This window comes from Cetorhinus maximus, chromosome 9 (assembly GCF_964194155.1).
Source record: "Cetorhinus maximus chromosome 9, sCetMax3.hap1.1, whole genome shotgun sequence".
NCBI classification, from domain to species: Eukaryota; Metazoa; Chordata; class Chondrichthyes; order Lamniformes; family Cetorhinidae; genus Cetorhinus; species Cetorhinus maximus.
The window spans coordinates 47573101-47592772 of NC_135887.1; the positions used below are offsets into that span (position 1 = coordinate 47573101).

General features: G+C 46.1%; 1 long non-coding RNA gene across 1 annotated transcript in view; it reads right to left on the reverse strand.

The window, feature by feature from the left end:
* The window catches only part of LOC144684202 (uncharacterized), a 54698-nt gene extending 35285 nt beyond the window's left edge, over positions 1–19413 (reverse strand). The window contains exon 1 of the long non-coding RNA XR_013577447.1: positions 19289–19413. This is a non-coding gene — a long non-coding RNA (uncharacterized LOC144684202). The remainder of the gene's footprint in view (positions 1–19288) is intronic.
* Between the last annotated feature and the right edge of the window lie 259 nt (positions 19414–19672).

Sequence of the window (19672 nt, forward strand, 5' to 3'; positions counted from 1 at the left end):
ATTGGGAGGGGAGGTTAGGAATAGGAAGACATGTGAGTTGACAGAACATGTATAACGCCAATCTGAATGTAATTTGAGGTAATTTTCCAAGACTATGAAATTGGAAAATCTTCCCTATGAAGCACCCCATATTCCATGCTGAAACTTGATAGTGGCCTATAAAAGAAATTAGAAGCATGTGGATTCCAGGGATGTTAGCACAATAAATATCCCAGTAGGAGCAGGGACCTGACCATGTTCTGGACTCAAAAGTGCAGCATTAGGTTGTTATGAGAAGTGGACTACATCTTAATGAAAGAGCTAAATCAGATGGGCTAGGGGTAGTCCTGTCACTCTCATATAAACTGTAACAAAAAGCTTATAGTTTAATTTCTTAAAGAGAATAATGCTGATGTTTTTGTTTTAGGAGGAAATAACTTACCTGGGCATTAATAATGTAGAAGAATTTGGAGTTTATATCTGAGCATTAAAATACCTTTTACCAACTAGAATGATCTGGGAAAATGTGATAGAATTTATAGCCTATACCCTATTTTGATGTGTTCTTTTGATTTGTCCTGATTGCAGATCAGTCCGATGAGTAATAGTAGGATTTGTAATACAATATAATGGTCATGCCCAATGGATCAACATATATCACTGATCAGGTATCGTTTCAGTTGTATGGTCGATTCTGGAAGGGTTTTCTGTTTGGAATGATATTGTTGCTTTTACTAGATTGTTCAATTTATACAATCAATAAATCTGTTGCATTAGCTCCAGGTCTGAAAAAAAGAATGAATCACAATCCATTGAAAGTTGTCTTGCACTTAAACTAATATTAGTCTCTCCAGGCACTGCGAAAATCAATGAGTCAATCCTGTAGCAGTTGCTTTGATTTTGCAGAATAACTGGGAAGAATAGGTGAGGCATAATCTTCCTTTGACATCTATAGAAACTGTGTGGGAGGCTTGGCTTCAAAACAAGCTTGAAAGGAAGCTTTAAAGGACTCATGTGAATGTTCAGGAAGAAAATTTTAGGGAAAATAGATTGGATTTTCTGCTAGGGATGAGAATATGTACCTGTCCTGAGCAGCAGTACTATCATCAGTGTCCATTGCAGCCAAGCACCTGATATTGAGGACTTCCTCACCATGGCCACTGATCAGTGTATCAGCAGGCCTAATGGCACAAATATGACCTGTGAAATGCCACTTCAAGGTTTCCTTTAATCAGTTTCCAAGACAGCTGAAGATGGAAGATGCAGACCATCTACCCTAGCACCCCATGCCTCTATGACAGTTGTTTGACCTTTCATGGAAGAGAGACTCTGACTCCCCTTAGCCTTCTGTCATGAGAGGATAATACTGCAGATGTTGCTGGTTTTTTGATGTGCTATTGCATGGATTGCAGTGTTCCAAAACTATTCAGCATAATAGTGCAAATGCAGGTAATGGCCTCCTCCATCCAAGCCTCATTGAACCTCTTTCTGCTCTGTTTTAATTAGCCTGCACTGGTGGAATTGGCAGTGACAGATGTGGTGACTTGCTCCCACTCACCTTGGTCTTCTTTCCTTGGGGGTGTGCATCCTTTTGTTTCAAAGACAGGAGCTTTATAGCAGCATCTCTCTAGCCCCATTAAAAAGCCTAGCAGTGACCTGTCCTATATGCCATTGACATTTTGCACCTGTGATTGACCATCCTTTACTGATTCAGCATTTAACCAGAGGTATGCTTACCAATAATATTTTAAGAAGATTGGCTTAGAAACTATGACATGGATCAGCATATGGAGTGACCATTAATTGCCCATTAGCTCATTGCTAGTTGGCTCATGTGCAATCAGAGAATCAAGGCTCAAGTTCTTAAAAGGTATGAAATAATTATTCTTACTTGGGTCATCTGTGGGGGTAGCCAGTTATTCAGATAAACCATGGAGTTACTGCCAAACCTGCTGGTGTCCCTGCAAGGAAAAATAACATGCCCTTACCAGTGTTCAGCAGCCACCTGAAAAGTTTAAAGATAACCTAAGAGTTTTATGAGCTTTGGTAGAAGACAATGTGCCCAAATTGCAGGGGCATTGATCTAATTTCAGTGAACTATAACTTCCCTTTTTTCATTCTTTCATGGATGCTGGCAAAGCCAGCATTTGTTGCCCAACTCTAACTGCCCTTGAAAAGGGAAGGAACATCTGTACAGGTCATTCATTTTCAGAAAGACAGACAATGGACAGGATTTTCCCTGTGGTGAGGGGGGGCGGGGGGGGCAGCGCATAAAATGACGTGCGGTGATGTCGGGCGGAACTCCCGACGTCACCGCGCCCCATTTAAATTTTCCAGTAGGTGGGGGCGCAGCAAAATCAGCTTGCGCCTGCCGACCTGTCAATGGCCAATTGAGGCCATTGACAGAGTAATTACACTAATTAATGGACCATCCTGTCCAACCTTAAGGTTGGCTGGCAGACCATGAGCCCCTGCGGGAATTAGAAAAAGCATGAAACCTCATCCATGGGCGGGATGATGTTTCATGTAGGTTTTAAAAAATTTTAATAAAGTTTTTGTTAAAATTATGGACATGTCCCAACTCATGCGACAGTGTCACATGAGGGGACATGTCAGGAATTTTTTTTCTCTTTTTTTAAAATTCCTGTCACAGAACAGCCGATCTCCCAGAGGCAGCACTTAGCCTCAGGGAGATGAGTGCACTCTTTCTTGCGCATGCGCGAAAGAGTGCACTCTCGATTTTAGGATTCCTCCCTGCTCGCACAGGGAGTGCACAGTGCTTCTGTGTGGACGTCGCGTTGGGTGGTTGGCCCGCCCACGTAAAATGGCGCCGTGCCCCCAATTGGGGGCATCGATCGGAAGCGCACCTGTGCGCACCCTCCATTCAACTTCGGCCCCGAAGGGGGGAAAATCCAGCCCAATGTGTTTGGTAGGCCTTCATGCTCGAGTAGAGATGGGTTTATTTTGAGTTTCCACAAGAAATTTGTAACTAAATATAAGGAATTAAAATTCAAGTCATGTGCAAACTGTACAGTGCTCTGGTGAGTCCATACCTTGAGTGAAGCATCAGGTTATAATCACTGAATCACAAGGCAGATGTTCAAGGCTGGGAGGCGGAGCAGAAACTTTGTTTTTTCTGTCATCATTGATATCGGAGAGGTGATCTTACATGTGCGACATAGTTGAGGTTTTGGTAAAGTTGAATCCAGAATCCTCCTCCAGGTACCATGCCCTTAGAGGGGTTGGTGCCCATGGACTCCCAATGGATTGGTCCATGATTATGCCTGGTAAAGTACTGCAGTGGTTTGCCATTACCTTCTGCAGTACAGCTGACTCTCCCGCTCTTAATGCCTGTCGTCAGGTGTATTGGAAGAATTTACAGGCTGAAAATCAATTTGTTTGGCCACACTATGATTGCACCTTCCATGGCCATCAAATCCTGAAGTGGGACTTGAACCCACAGGTAGGGGCGCTACCACTGTGCACCACAAGACCTCCCTAAATCCAGAATATTGAAATTAAATTGTGAAAGTAAGACAAGGGAGCACTGCTTCAAACTAGTAAAAGCCAAATTTAGGACTATTATTAAGAAGTTCTTCAAATAAATGGTGATCAATGCATGGAATAGACTTTTAAATAGAGTAGTTGATGCCAAAAGCTCTGGAATACTTTAAGAAACAATTTGGTGGGATAGTGGGGGTTGGGAACAGAGAGTGGTGGTAGGGTGGTATGCCTGAAGTGTACTTTTGGATTAACTAAAATGGGCTCATCCAAAAGTATTTTGTAATTTTGTGATCTGATTATGTAATTTTATAATTATGTAATAATCAGCTGATTTTTATATCTGTAATAGATTGAGAACTATGAAATTATTAAAATGCCTTCAATGGGACAGTTCACAGGCCAAACTCCAATGCACCATGCCAAGACTTTTTTAAAAATAGAAACTTGTATGAAGAGCGAAAGAACTGTATAAGAAAAGGTTTAAAAAGAGCAGATAAGAAAAAGAGCAGTTTTTTTTAAAGTAAGACAAGCGCACACGAGCAAAAGATGCCAATGCACAATTGACCTGATTGTAAGAAAAACAAACAAGGAATTATGTCTAAGGAAGAAGTTAAACTGTAGGCATGAAGGATAAGTCAATCTTAATGCACAAATTGGACACTGAAAATAAACTAGCATGTAGGAATGTGTAACACCACAATTTTAAGTGGAATTACAACATTTTGATGCACTGTAGCTGGTAGTTGGAACTAATTTAAAATAAAAGTAGCAATGCCAGGCTCTGTTTGGCTCTGTTGGGTCTCTTTGAGTCTGCTTGATTCTGTTTGGCTCTGTTTGGCTCTGCTTGGCTGTGCTTGGCTCTGTTTGGTACTGTTTGGCTCTGTTTGGCTCTGCCAGGCTCTGTTGGGCTCTGTTTGGCTCTGCCAGTCTCTGTTTGGCTCTGTTTGGCTCTGCCAGGCTTTGTTTGGCTCTGCCAGGCTCAATTTGGCCTTGTTTGGCTCTGCAAGGCTCTGTTTGGCTCTGTTTGGTTCTGCCAAGCTCTGTTTGGCTCTATTTGGCTCTGTTTGGCTCTGCCAGGCTCTGTTTGGCACTGCCGAGCTCTGTTTGGCTCTGTTTGACTCTGTTTGGCTCTATTTGGCTCTGCCAGGCTCTGTATGCTCTGTTGGGTCTCTGGCTCTGTTTGGTTCTGCCAGGCTGTGTTTGGCTCTGTTTGGCTCTGCTTGGCTCAGTTTGGCATTGTTTGGCTCTGCCAGGCTCTGTTGGGCTCTCTTTGGCTCTGCTAGGCTCTTTTTTTTTGCCCTGTTTGGCTCTGTTTGGCTCTGCCAAGCTCTGTTTGGCCCTTTTTGGCTCTTTGTGGCCCTGCCAGGCTCTGTTTGGCTCTATTTGTCTTGGTTTGGCTCTGCTTGGCACTGTTAGGCTCTGCTTGGCTCTGTTTGGCTATGTGTGGCTCTGTTTGGATCTGCCAGGCTCTGTTTGGTTGTGCCTGGCTCTGCCAGGCTCTGTTTGGCTCTGCCAACTTCTGTTTGGCTCTCCTGAGCCCTGTCAGGCTCTGTTATGCTCTGCCAGGCCTGGCAGAACAAACAGAGACAAAGAAAGCCTGGCAGAGGCAAACAGAGTGAAACAGGGCCAAACAGAGACAATCAGAGCCCAACAGAGCCAAACAGAGCCTGGCAGAGCATAACAGAGCCTGACCGAGCTAAGGAGAGCCAAACAGAGCTTGGCTGAGCCAAACAGAGCCTGGCAGAGCGAAACAGAGCCTGGCAGAGCCAAACAGAGCCGGACAGAGCCAAAAAGAGCCAAACAGATCCAAACAGAGCCCAGCAGAGACAAACAGTTACAAACAGAGCCATACAGAACCTGGCTGAGCCAAACAGAACTAAACAGTTCCAGACAGAGCCTGGCAGAGCCAATCAGAGCCAAGCTGAGCCTGTCAGAGTCAGAGAAGAGACAAACAGAGCCAAACAGAGCCTGGCAGAACCAAACAGACATAAACAGAACCAAATGGAGCCATACAGGACCTGGCAGAGCCAAACAGAGACAAACAGAGCCAAAAGGAGCCAGTCAGAGCCAAACAGAGGCTGGCAGAGCCAGACAGAGCCAAACAGTGCCTGGCAGAACCAAGCAGAGCCAAACAGAGCCTGGAAGATCCAAACAGACCCAATTAGAGCCTGGCAGAGCCAAACAGAGCCGAACAGAAGCAAACAGAGCCAAACAGACCAAACATAGTCAAACTGAGCCTGGCAGAGACAAACATAGCCAAAAAGAGCCTGGCAGAGCCAAACAGAGCTGAACAAAACCAAACAGAGCCAAAGAGAGCCAAATGCAGCCAAACAGACCAAACATAGTCAAACAGAGCCTGGCAGAGACAAACAGAGCCAAACAGAGCCAAGCAGAGCCTGACAGGACCAAACACAGCCTAACGGGGCCAAACATAGCCAAACAAAGCCTGGCAGAGCAAAACAGATCCAAGCAGATCTAAACAGAGCCTGGCAGGGCCAAACACAGCCGAAACGGGCCATATATAGCCGAAAAGAAACTGGCAGAGCTAAACAGTGCCAAACAGAGCCAGATGGAGCCAAACAGAGCTTGGCAGAGACAAACAGCCAAAAAGAGCCTGGCAGAGCCACAAAGACCCAAACAGAGCCTGGCAGAGCCAAACAGCGCCTGGCAGAACCAAGCAGAGACAAACAGAGCCTGGCAGAGCCAAACAAAGGGAAACAGAGCCTGGCAGAGCCAAACAGAGCCAGGCAGTGCTAAACAGAGCCAAACAGGGCCAAACAGAGCCCGGAAGAGACAACAGTTCCAAAGAGAGCCAAAAAGAGGCTGGCAGAGCCAAACAGAGCCTGGCAGAGCCAAACAGAACCAAACAGGGCCAATCAGAGCTAAACAGAGCCTGGCAGGGCCAAACAGAGCCAAAAAGAGCCTGGCAGAGCCAAACAGGTCCAAACAGAGACAAAAAGAGCCAAACATCCAAACAGAGCCCGGCAGAGACAAACAATTCCAAACAGAGCCAAACAGAGCCTGGCAGAGCCAAACAGAACCAAACAGTTCCAGACAGAGGCTGGCAGAGCCAAACAGAATCAAACACTTCCAGACAGAGCCTGGCAGAGCCAAACAGAGCCAAACAGAGCCTGGCAGAGCCAAACAGAACCAAACAGTTCCAGACAGAGCCTGGCAGAGCCAAACAGAATCAAACAGTTCCAGACAGAGCCTGGCAGAGCCAAACAGAGCCGAGCTGAGCCTGTCAGAGCTAAACGGAGCCTGGCAGAGCCTGGCAGAACTGAACAGAGTCAGATAGAGCCAAACAGAGCCCGGCAGAGCAAACAGAGCCGAACAGAACTAAACGGAGCCAAAGAGAGCCAAATGGAGCCAAACAGACCAAACATAGTCAAACAGAGCCTGGCAGAGACAAACAGAGCCAAGCAGAGCCTGGCAGGGCCAAACACAGCCTCATGGGGCCAAACATAGCCAAACAGAACCTAGCAGAGCAAAAGAGATCAAAGCAGATCCAAACAGAGCCTGGCAGGGCCAAACCCAGCTGAAAAGGGCCATATATAGCTGAACAGAATCTGGCAAAGCTGAACAGTGCCAAACAGAGCCAGATGGAGCCCAACAGAGCCAGACAGAGCCTGGAGAAGCCAAGTAGAGCCAAACAGAGCCAAACAGGGCCAAACAGAGCTTGGCAGAGACAAACAGGGCCAAAAAGAGCCTGGCAGAGCCAAACAGAACCAAACAGTTCCAGACAGAGCCTGGGAGAGCCAGACAGAGCCAAGCTGAGCCTGGCAGAGCCAAACGGAGCCTGGCAGAGCCCAACAAAGCCAGATAGAGCCAAACAGAGCCTGGCAGAGCCAAACAGCGCTGAACAAAGCCAAACGGAGCCAAACAGAGCCAAATGGAGCCAAACAGAGCCAAACAGACCAAACATGGTCAAACAAAGCCTGGCAGAGACAAACAGAGCCAAACAGAGCCAAGCAGAGCCTGGCAGGGCCAAACACAGCCGAAAAGGGCCATATATAGCCGAACAGAAACTGACAGAGCTGAACAGTGCCAAACAGAGCCAGACGGAGCCCAACAGAGCCAAACAGAGCCTGGAGAAGCCAAGTAGAGCCAAACAGAGCCAAACAGAGCTTGGCAGAGACAAACAGAGCCAAACATAGCCAAACAGATCCCGGAAGACAAACAGTTCCAAACACAGCGAAACAGAGGCTGGCAGAGCCAAACAGAGCCTGGCAGAACCAAAACGAACCAAACAGAGCCTGGCAGAGTCAAACAGAGCCAGAAAGAGCCTGGCAGAGCCAAAAAGAGCCAAGCTGAGCCTGGCAGAGCCAAACGGAGCTTGGCAGAGCCTGGCAGAGCCCAACAGAGCCAGATAGAGCCAAACAGAGCCTGGCAGAGCCTTTTAGAGCCAAACAGAGCCTGGCAGAGCCAAATAGAGCTGAACAGAGCCAAACGGAGCCAAACAGAGCCAAATGGAGCCAAACAGAGCCAAACAGACTAAACATAGTCAAACAGAGCCAAGCAGAACCTGGCAGAGCAAAACCGATCCAAACAGATCCAAACAGAGCTTGGCAGGGCCAAACACAGCCGAACAGTGTCAAACAGAGCCAAACAGAGCCCAAAAGAGCCAATCAGAGCCTAGAGAAGCCAGGTATAGCCAATCAGAGATAAACAGAGCCAAACAGTGCCAAACGGAGGCCAACAGAGCCAAACAGAGCCTGGCAGCACCAAACAGAGCTTAAAAGGACCAAACAAAGCCAAGCAGAGACTGGCAGAGCCAAACAGAGCCTGACAGAGACAAACAGAGCCAAACATTGCCAAACAGAGCCAAGTACAGCCAACGAGAGGCAAACAAAGCCTGGCTGAGCCAAAGAGAGCCAAACAGAGCCAAACAGAGCTAAACAGAGCGAAGAAGAGCCAAACAGAGCTTGGCAGAGCCAAACAGAGCCTGGCGCAGCTAAACAGAGCCAAAGAGAGCCAAACAGAGTTGAACAAAGCCTTGCTGAGCCAAACAAGCCCAAACAGAGCCAACCAGAGCCGAACAGAGACTGACAGACCCAAACAGAGCCAAACAGAGCATGGCAGAGCCAAAGAGATACTGACTGAGCCAAACAGAGCCAGAAAGAGCCAAACAGAGCCAAACAGATCCTGGCCAAGCCAAACAGAGCCTGGCAGAGCCAAAGAGAGCCAAACAGAGCCAATCAGCACCAAACAGAGCCTGGCAGATCCAAACAGCCAAGCAGAGCCATACAGCACCAAACAGAGCCAAACAGGGCCAAACATAGCCAAACAGAGCCTGGAGAGCCAATGAGAGCCTACCAGAGCCAAAGAGGTCCAAACCAAGCCAAACAGAACCAGACAGAGCCTGGCAGGGCCAAAAAGAGACAAGAAGGGCCAAACAGAACCAAACAGAGCCAAACAGATCCTGGCAGAGCCAAACAGAGCCTGGCAGAGCCAAAGAGAGCCAAACAGAGCCAATCAGCACTAAACAGAGCCTGGCAGATCCAAACAGCCAAGCAGAGCCATACAGCGCCAAACAGAGCCAAACAGAGCCTGGAAGATCCAAACAGAGCCGTGCAGAGCCAATCAGAGCAAAACAGAGCCACACAGAGCCCGGCAGAGACAAACAGTTCCAAACAGAGCCAAACAGATCCTGGCAGAGCCAAACAGAGCCTGGCAGAGCCAAAGAGAGCCAAAGAGAGCCAAACAGAGCCAGTCAGTGCCAAACAGAGCCTGGCAGATCCAAACAGAGCCAAACAGAGCCAAGCAGCGCCATACGGCGCCAAACAAAGCCAAGCACGGCCTGGGAGAGCCACTGAGAGTGAAACAGAACCAAAGAGGGCCAAACCAAACCAAACAGAACCAAACAGAGCCTAGCAGGGCCAAAAAGAGACAAGAAGGGCCCAACAGAGCCGAACAGAGCCTGGCAGAGCCAAACAAGCCATATAGAGCCAAAGAGAGCCTGGTAGAGCCAGACAGAGCCAAACAGAGTCTGTCAGAGCCAAGCGGAGCCAAACAGAGCCAAACAAAGCCAAACAGAGCCAGGCAGTGCCAAACAGAGCCTAACAGAGCCTGGCAGGGCCAAAGAGAGCCAAAAAGGGGCAAAGAGAGCCAAATAGAGCCAGGCAGAGCCAAACAGAGCCATACAGAGCCAAAAAGAGATTAGCAGAGACAAACAGAGCTAAGCAAAGCCTGTCAAAGCCAAACAGACCCAAACAGAGCCAAACAGAGTCATACAGAGCCTGGCAGAGCCAAACAGAGACAAGCAGAGCAAAACAGAGCCAAACAGAGCCTGTCAGAGCCAAACAGTGCCTGGCAGAACCAAGCAGAGACAAACAGAGCCTGGCAGAACCAAACAGAACCAAACAGATCCTGGCAGAGCCAAACAGAGCCTGGCAGAGCTAAACAGAACCTAACAGAGCCAGCAGAGCCAAGCAGAGCTAAACAGAGACAGACAGAGACAAACAGAGCCAAACAGAGCAAAGCAAAACAAAAACAAAAATACCTGGAAAAACTCAGCAGGTCTGACAGCATCTGCAGAGAGGGATACAATTGATGTTTCGAGTCCGTTTGACCCTTCATCAGAACTAAGACATATAGAAATGAGATGAAATATAAGCTGGTACAAGGTGGTGGGACAGGAGAGCTCGATAGGGGGCCAGTGATAGGTGGAGGGCCAAGAAGAGACTGCCAAAGATGTCATAGACAAAAGGACAAAGGGGTGTTGACGGTGGTGATATTATCTAAAGGATGTGCTAATGGGGACATTAAGGGTAGCAAGCAGGACAAGCTAGTGGCAGATGGCCCTAGTGCGGGTGGGGTGGGGGGAAGGGATCGAAATGGGCTAAAAGGTGGAGATGAAACAATAAATCGAAATAAATTTAAAAATAGGAGGGAAAAGAAAAAATATAGTTGTAAAAAAATGATAAATTATTGGAAAAAGGGGGATTGGAAAGGGGGTGGGGATGGAGGAGAGAGTTCATGATCTGAAATTGTTGAACTCAATATTCAGTCCGGAAGACTGTAAAGTGCCTAGTCGGAAGATGAGGTGCTGTTCCTCCAGTTTGCGTTGAGCTTCAGAGGAACAATGCAGCAGGCCAAGGACGGACATGTGGGCATGAGAACAGGGTGGTGTGTTCAAATGGCAAGCGACAAGGAGGTCTGAGTCATGCTTGCGGACAGACCGAAGGTCTTCCACAAAGTGGTCACCAATCTGCGTTTGGTCTCTCCAATGTAGAGGAGACCACATTGGGAGCAGCGAATGCAGTAGACTAAATTGAGGGAAGTGCAAGTGAAATGCTGCTTCACTTGAAAGGAATGTTTGGGCTCTTGGATGGTGAGGAGGGGGAAAGTAAAGGGGCAGGTGTTGCACATTCTGCGGTTGCATGGGAAGATGCCATGGGAGGGTGTTGAGGTGTAGGGGGTGATGGAATGGACCAGGGTGTCCCAGAGGGAATGATCCCTGTGGAAAGCAGCCAGGGGGGTGAAGGGAAGATGTGTTTGGTAGTGGCATCATGCTGGAGTTGGCGGAAATAGTGGAGGATGATCCTTTGAACGCGGAGGCTGGTGGGGGGATAAGTGAGGACAAAGGGGACTTTATCATGGTTCTGGGAGGGAGAGGAAGGTGTGAGAGTGGATACACGGGAGATGGGCCGGAGGGAAGTGTCAGTGATGGACCATGTGAAAATGATGGAGGGGTGGAAATTGGATGCAAAATTAATAAATTTCTCAGGTCCAGACAAGAGCATGAAGCGGCACCGAAGCAGTCATTGATGTACCGGAGAAAGAGTTGTGGGAGGGGGCCTGAGTAGGACTGGAACAAGGAATGTTCCTCATACCCCATAAAGAGACAGGCATAACTGGGGCCCATGCGGGTACCCATAGCCACACCTTTTATTTGGAAGAAGTGAGAGGAGTTTAAGGAGAAATTGTTCAGTGAGAGGACAAGTTCAGCCAGACAGAGGAGAGTAGTGGTGGATGGGGATTGTTTGGGCCTCTGTTCAAGGAAGAAGCGGACAGCCCTCAGACCATCTCGGTGGGGGATGGAGGTGTAGAGGGGTTGGATGTCCATGGTGAAGAGGAGGCGGTTGGGGCCAGGGAACTGGAAGTTGTTGATACGATGTAGGGCGTCAGAGGAATCACAGATGTAGGTGGGAAGAGACTGGACAAGGAGAGAGAGAATGGAGTCAAGATAGCAAGAAATTAGTTTCATGTGGCAGGAACAGGCTGACACGATCGGTCTGCCGGGACAGTCTTGTTTGTGGATTTTGGGTAGGAGGTAGAAGCGGGCCGTCCGAGGTTGGGAGACTATCAGGTTGGAAGCTGTGGAAGGAAGATCTCCAGAGGAGATGAGGTCAGTGACAGTCCTGGAAACAATGGCTTGATGTTCAGAGGTGGGATCATGGTCCAGGGGGAGGTAGGAGGAAGTGTCTGCGAGTTGGCGCTCAGCCTCTGTGAGGTAGAGGTCAGTGCGCCAGACAACAACAGCACCACCCTTGTCAGCGGGTTTGATGACAAAGACAGGGTTGGACCTGAGAGAACGGAATGTGGCAAGTTCAGAAAGAGACAGGTTAGAGTGGGTGAGAGGAGCAGAGAAATTGAGATGACTAATGTCACGCCGACAGTTCTCAATGAAAAGATCAAGAGCAGGTAAAAACCCAGAGGGAGGGGTCCAGGTGGAGGGAGAATATTGGAGGTGGGTAAAAGGATCCGCTGAACGGGGAGAGGACTCCTGCTCAAAGAAGTGAGCACGGAGACGAAGGCGGCGGAAGAAGAGTTCAGCATCGTGCCGAGCCCGAAATTCATTGAGATGAAGGAGTAAGGGTATGAAGCTGAGTCCTTTACTGAGTACTGAATGTTCAGCTTCAGAGAGCGGAACGTCAGGGGTATGATGAATACACGGCCAGGGCTGGGATTGGAAGACGGGATGGGGACAGAGGGACAGGCAGGGGTGGAGGGTCCTGGATGGGCGTTGGTGTCGATGAGTTGCATTTGGTGCCTGTAAACTAATTCAAACAGAGTAAAACTAGTGGACTCATTGAGTGAGTCACTGGTAGCAAACAGAAAAAGACCTAGGGCAGAATTATGTCCTTGATGGGCAGGCGGGCCCCACTGGCTTGGCGGCGGGCGGGCAGCCGACTGCAACCGCCGAAACGGGCCCCGCCGCCATTTTAAGTGGGCGAGCCAATTAAGGCCCACCCAGCGGGCCACCCAATGGGAAGCGCTATGCGCTTCCTGTGCGGAGGGGTGGGATTCCCCAACTGTCAGAGTGCGGTCTCTCCCGCATCCGCGTGAAAGAGCGCACATCTCCCTGAGAAAAAGTGCTGCCTCAGGGAGATGACTGACAGTGTTTCAAACTTCAACAATTAAATAATAAAAAAATTATTGACATGTCCCCCTCATGTGACAATGCCACACGAGATGGGACATGTTAATAAATATCACAAAAGCTTTATGAAACATTTTTAAAACGGACATGAAACCTCATCCCGCCAGTGGATGAGGTTTCATGTTTTTTCAGAAGCCCGCTGGGGCTCCAGGCCTGGCCGCCAGCCTTAAGGTTGGACGGGCAGGGCCTTTAATTCGCTTAATGATCCTGTCAATGGCCTCAATTGGCCATTGACAGGTCGGCAGGTGGACAGTTGATCGCGCTGTGCCCCCGCCTTCCTGAATATTTAAATGGGGCGCGATGATGTCGGGGGTTCCCCCCGATGTCATCCGGCATCGTTTTCGCGTCGGCAAGTGGGCCCCGCCCCCAACTCGCCGACGGCAAAATTCTGCCCCTAGCCTTTTATCCCAGTCATGAGTGTACTTGTGGCAGTATGCCCTGATCATTGTTTTTAAGGGTCTGGTGGTACCTTTCTAGTGCCCCCTGCAACTGTGGGTGATATGCTCAAGACTTCAGCTGGATCATGCCCAGGTTACCCATGACTTCCTGAAATATTTTGGACATGATATTTGAGTCCTGATCCAACTGGATCTTGGTGGGCAGACCATACCTTGTAAATAATTGGGTCAATTCCCTCACTACTGTTTTGGCAAATATGGGTCTCAGGAGAACAGCATCTGGGAAGCAGGTAGCCACATCCATGGTGGTAAGGATAATATGGTGGCTCCCCTTTTGTTTTGGGCAGGGCCCCCACACAGTCTCCTAACACCTTGCTGCACAGGAATCATAGGTGCAGATGTTACTCAGGCTGGAGTTTCCCCACAACCCGGTAGGTGTGGCAGGTTCTGCAAAACCTTACTAGGTCCCTGTAAAGATGCAGCCAGTAAAAATGCTGGCTGATGTGGCCTTGGGTTTTGCATATACCGACATTCCCAGCCATTGTAATTTTGTGAGCTAGCCGTAATATTTCCCTCAGCGGCATCACTACCTGGTGGATCACTGTCCACTCTCATTTGCAGGTCTGTGAGGGGGTCTCCATTTCCTCATCAGCACCTCATTGTGAATGTAGTAGCATTCGGGGGCCTGCTTCTGCCTCAGCTTCAGTGTGTGCAGCCCAAGTTAATGTTTTTAACAATGGGGCAGCTTGCTGGGCCACTACCAAGGAAGATCTATTTATTATCTCCTTAGGGTCTTCTAGAATCCCAAAAGAGATTTCAGATATCCAGCCAGTAGGGTCTTCTGTCCGCAGTGCCACTCCAGCCTGATATGAGGTGGCAGATGATATGTGCCAGGCACACCAAATTCACAAGCGAAATTTGGTCGCGCTATCAGAGTGGTTTTGCAATTTGTATTTATTTTGAATGTGTGCACTGAATTCAGAAGTAATAAGTCCACCAAGACCTTTGGAGATTTTAAAAATTAAATTAAAATTTTTATTGACAAAATGAAAGATTTCAAACAGAAACATAAGACTACGATTACTACTATAATAACTCCTAAGATTCCTAGTTAACCTGACTCCCAGTTACACTTCCTTTAAGGCAATGATCCAAAAATAAATTTTAGATTTAAAACAAACTCAGCAAATTAACACAATGCCCTGGACAATGGAACTCCAAATGGTTTTCCCCAGCTTCAGGTTTGTTATATAGCAGACTTATGCACATATGCTGGAGGCTTCATTAAGGCTATTTCACACACTGCTGTTAGATCTTACATGGCTTTCTGACACATAACCTTTCATTTTCCTTTATATATTGTCAGGAAGATATAATACATTTCATAATGTTTTTGGAATTTTTTTGTAGAGTAATAGTGGGGTCTGTGTCTAATTGGGGTGTGTGCGCACGCGTGTGTGTGTGTGTGTGTGTGTGTATGTGTGTGACTTAATTGAATTAAAGGCAGCTGGTCTGAAGATTTTGATGTATCAGAAGATAAGCTAGGTTTGAAATGTTGAGTAGGTAAACATGGGGAAGTTTTAGAATGTAAGCTGTAAATGGAGCATTTGCATTTCTAAATAAACCAGACTAGCTTGAATTCAAAGAGGGAGTGAAATGTTTCACCTAGCCAGGAGAAGTTAAGGAAACCACAGATTACTGGTAAAATTGGTACTATGATAGATTTTACTAATAGAGAGGTAAAAGTCCAAATACATAGTGAAACCAAGGGAATTTGCATTCAAAAGGGAAAATATGTATAAAGGCTGTGTGTAAGGACAGGCATTCTAAGATCTAACATGTGTGAAAAACCTCCCACATCTAAATCTCAAGCTGCTGTCTGCATGGAACTGAAGCTGAGAAAAACTCACATTGAATTCGACTGTTCAGGGTATTGTGTGTTACTTTGTTTCGGTGTTTCAAAACCTATATGTCTCATTGTTGCTTTAATGGAGGTGTAACTGGGGTTTAGATTAATTAGGAGATTTAGAAGTTATCATAGTAACTTGTAGATCTATGTATGTGCTTAAAATCATTTCTACTATTTATAAAGGTTTGATTTAGTTTTGTAAGAAACCTAAATGACTCGATGGCCTTCTTTTACTGAATTCAAAGCCCACATCTTGAAATAAGCACAAACTGTAAATAGTTGTGGCAGCTGCTTCAAGTTTCCCTCTGGGATTTAGGCAGCTTGGCATTTACTATCCGCCTGCCATAATGTTTCTCTCTTTTTAAGATTCTATTGTTCCATATATGCCTTTGAAACTGTATTTTTAATGTTAAGATTCTATTGTTCCATATATGTCCTTGAAACTGTATCTTCCTCATAATATAAAACTTCCATGTTGCCAATATTGCCTGCAACCTTTGGGAAAAATAAACACATTCCTTAGCCTTGCTTATCTGGCTAGTTGTAAACAGATTAAAATCCCTTTGAAATCCAAATCTCTAAAAATGCAAATTCCCTCCATCCCTTACATACTATACCAGCATCCATGCTTACTCAAGGGGATGTCACTTAGCTTCTTTTTGATGATTTAAAGCTTGCAGTCTACTTGACTACAAAATGTAATTAAATCACACACAAACCCAACTATACTTACCCCCATAAGCCCACTTCACAATAAACCCTAGAAAAATATTCTTTAAATTATTATACTTTCATCACATGCCTCCACTGATGGAGCTTGTCTGGCCACATACCGCATTACCATACAGTCAGGGAAAATGCCAGGCACTTTCTCGTGCAGCTGTCCTGTCTCCCTGACCTCAGTGGGCCTCTCTGAGACGATTGGGGATGCTATTACCCTTGATCTCACCAGGTCATTGCCGAGGACCAGTTCAAACCCGTCCATGGCCATTTGTCCTGACACAAGGTCGCACTCTAGATGCACCCGGTATAAGGGAATGGACATGTAACCTCCTTCAATCTCCTTTACCAATACCTTTGCACTTACTGCACTCTCTGGTGGGAAAGTCATACTTTTTCCCAGCAGTAGAGTTTGGCTGGTATCTGTATCCCACAGTGTCACTAAGGCTTACCTGTGCCACCCTGGGGAAATATGGCCACCATTCCTGAAGATACGGAATCCTTGTAACTCTAAGGGGTTTGTTTAACCTCATCCCTGCTCTCAGGAGTGTCTCTATAGGGATTCGCAGCCACAGTCAGAGACATAAGTGGTTTCTGTCTGAAGTGCCTGCACCCACTGGTCAAAAGCAAGTGCTTAAGCCTTTCAAATTCCAGGTACGTCTGGTCAGGCTGTTTCCTGAGGGTACGGAATTTCTGACGGTACGCCTCCGGCACTAACTGGTACGCACTTAATATAGCCCTTTTTGCTGCCACATTGTCAGTGGCATTTCCCTCAGGTAGCGGGGAGTAAATCTCCTGAGCCTTCCCTGAAAGTTTATTCTGTAGTAATAAGGACCAACTTTGGGCTAGCCTCTTTAATTGCTGTGCTAACCGCTGGAAAGAGATAAAGGAAGGCTTCCGTTTCTGCTTCATCAAACTTAGGGATAGATGAGCAAACCGGATTGCATTGGCCCTTAATTCTGAGCTTGTGATATCTTCAAAGGCCACAGTAGGATTCCTGCCCCTCAGCTCAAGCTGTTTTAGTTTAAACTCCCTTTCCCTCTCTCTGTCCTGAAATCCTCCCTCTTCTCTCCATGCTCTTTCCTGTCTTTTCTCTTTCTCTTTCCCTTTCCTTTTCTCTTTCCTGAAATTCTAATTTCCACTGCTCCAATTTTAATCTCTCTATCTGTTTCATCATCCTCAATTTCCACCTATAGACCATTGGCGACCCCTTTTAAAATTTCAGGTTTTCTGGCTTTCGGGCGAAATTCTAATCCTAAGTGCCTCGCTAAATCTTTTAACTGTTCAAGGGACAGAGTTTTTAAATCCTCAGAAGTAACTTCCCCTAATTCTCCTAGAAAAGTATTGGCATCAAATCTGGACATTTCTACACTTTACTTGTACAGAATTAAGAAAGTCTTTTTGCAATGTTTGAAATTGGTTTCAAAGGAACGATATACTTTCCCCACTCTAATTCTTTTGTTTCATCTGTGGGAACTATTCCAGCACTGAGCCCCCAATTTGTTATGATTCCGGACAAGATACCCCAAATTTTTATGCTTCCGGGTGAGGAGGTATGTACTGGCTTCCCTTCTTTATTCAACACCCTTGGTTCGTTGCAACAAGGTTAATTTAAAAAGGAGCCCTTCCCTCGTGGATACCTTTTCCCAGTCCAAGTGTATTTATGTTTTAAAAGTAGCCAATTCAACGAGACTTTTTAGAGTCAAAAACAGGGTTTATTAGTTGCTAAACACAAGAAAAATAAAATAAAAACGCAACACACATACACACAGATTAGAAATGAGAATTGAGTCCAAAAATGCAAGTTAAAAAAGATATGTGAATCAATCTTTGGCTTGTCTGTGAGGAGTAGATGGTGAAACGTTGCGGCCATTAAGTTGGGTGATTCCAGTAGTGCTGACTTTGGCAGCTGAGCAGTTGGTTTGGAGATTTTTGGTTCTGCAGTTTAGCTGAAAGGAGTTCCCTGTTTCCTTTTCAACTGTGGCTTAGCTGACTTGTGACTTGCTTCCAGCAACAGGGAACGATTTTTTTTTACCTACAAGCTGCAGGATGCCTAGTTGATGTTCTTCAGCTGTGACCTTCACAACACACACTAGCACAGCATACACACTAAAACACCAGACTAGCACCCAGAGACCAGGGTTGCAGTTGGCTTTTTAATCCCTTTTCTTGTGTATTTCTGGAAGGGAAAACAAACATGTCTTTCGCCCAGGACCTGCTTTCTTTCTACGCAGATCAAGTCCCCAGTCTGGGATATAACTCAACAGGAGATGGTTTCTGCTGAGATGGTAATCAGTTTCTATTATCTCCACAACTACAGGAAATTTTAGTTTAGTTTTTGCATTGCATCTCTTCCTTTGAAGTGTCTCTGTCCAAAGTAGGCCTTGACACCTTTTTAGGTGCAACATCCTGTTCTCTCTGGACTAGTTGGTCAAGTGTAATCCACATAGGAATTCTCCCGTGAGCGGTTACTTTACAGTCTCAGCCTGCTTTTGCTTGTATGTCCTTTTTAAAAAAACATGCCTTACTTAAAAGTTCACTATGTCCGTAAATAATTCATGACTATGATGCATGGGCATGACAAGATACATTATTTCAAGAAGAGCTAGGGTATTCTCCCTGCTGTCCTGGCCAATGTTTATCCTCCAATCAACACCATTAAACCTGGGCATTATCTCACTGCTGTTTGTGAGAGCTTGCTCTGTGCAAATTGGATGCTGCATTTTCCCTCAGTCATGACTACAATTCATTGGCCCAAGATCCCACAAATATCAATACGAAAATGACCAGACAATCAGTTTTACTGATGTTGGTTGAGGGATAAACATTGACACAGACATCCCAGTTTATTCTTAAATACTGCCATGGAATCTTTAATATTCATCTGGGAAGATGCTTCAAGATCTCATTTAGATCAAAGCACCTCTGACAGCACAGCACATCCTCAGTATTGCACAGGATTATCAGCCTAGGTTTATTATTCAAGTCTCTGGAGTGGGGTTTGGACCAACAACCTTCTTGACTCTAATTATAGTGCTAGCCACTGAGGTATAACACTGGAACAGACTGTAGGACAGGCAGAGGGCAGTCACTGTGCATGTGCTTCTTCAACCTCCAATATCTCAAGACTACTATTTTGGCTTGACATCTAGAAAGCATTCCTCTTTGACCTAATCCATGGCCAAATCTGCCATAAAGTGGTTTTATAAAGTTGCCACCTTTTCAGCAGCTAGTTTTGTCCATGCTGCTGATTTCAGACCAGCAGCAAGTTACTGTTAATGATCAGCTCAAAATGTAACCTCAATTAGTTCTATTGAAAATACCTTTATGAACACTCCGGTGAAAGATTTGTCCCTCTCACAATTTCATTAGCTGCTATCACTACACATTTACCTAGCTTCAAATGTTGATGCTCCCGCCAGGCAACATGCCCAGAATCTGGAACTCATTTACCACTCCATTCTGTAATGTGTTTACGATGAGATTTGTTCTAAGCGAGGTTACAATTTGGACATGTCACGGGTTGGACTTTGAAAGTTTAGATGCTGGTGGACCCGTTGTGGATTTTGGGTATTTTCTGTTATTATTTAAAATACATTATCCATTGTACCTTTAGGCAGCACACACTACACTCATTAAACAAAGTGTAGAAAGAGACGGACTGAATAATATGACATTCAGAATAATTGTACCAAAATAAACAATACACAGGTGATTAAAACAATTTTTCTTTCTAAATGACTAGTGTCTGTAAAGCAATTGGTGAAATGAGTTGTG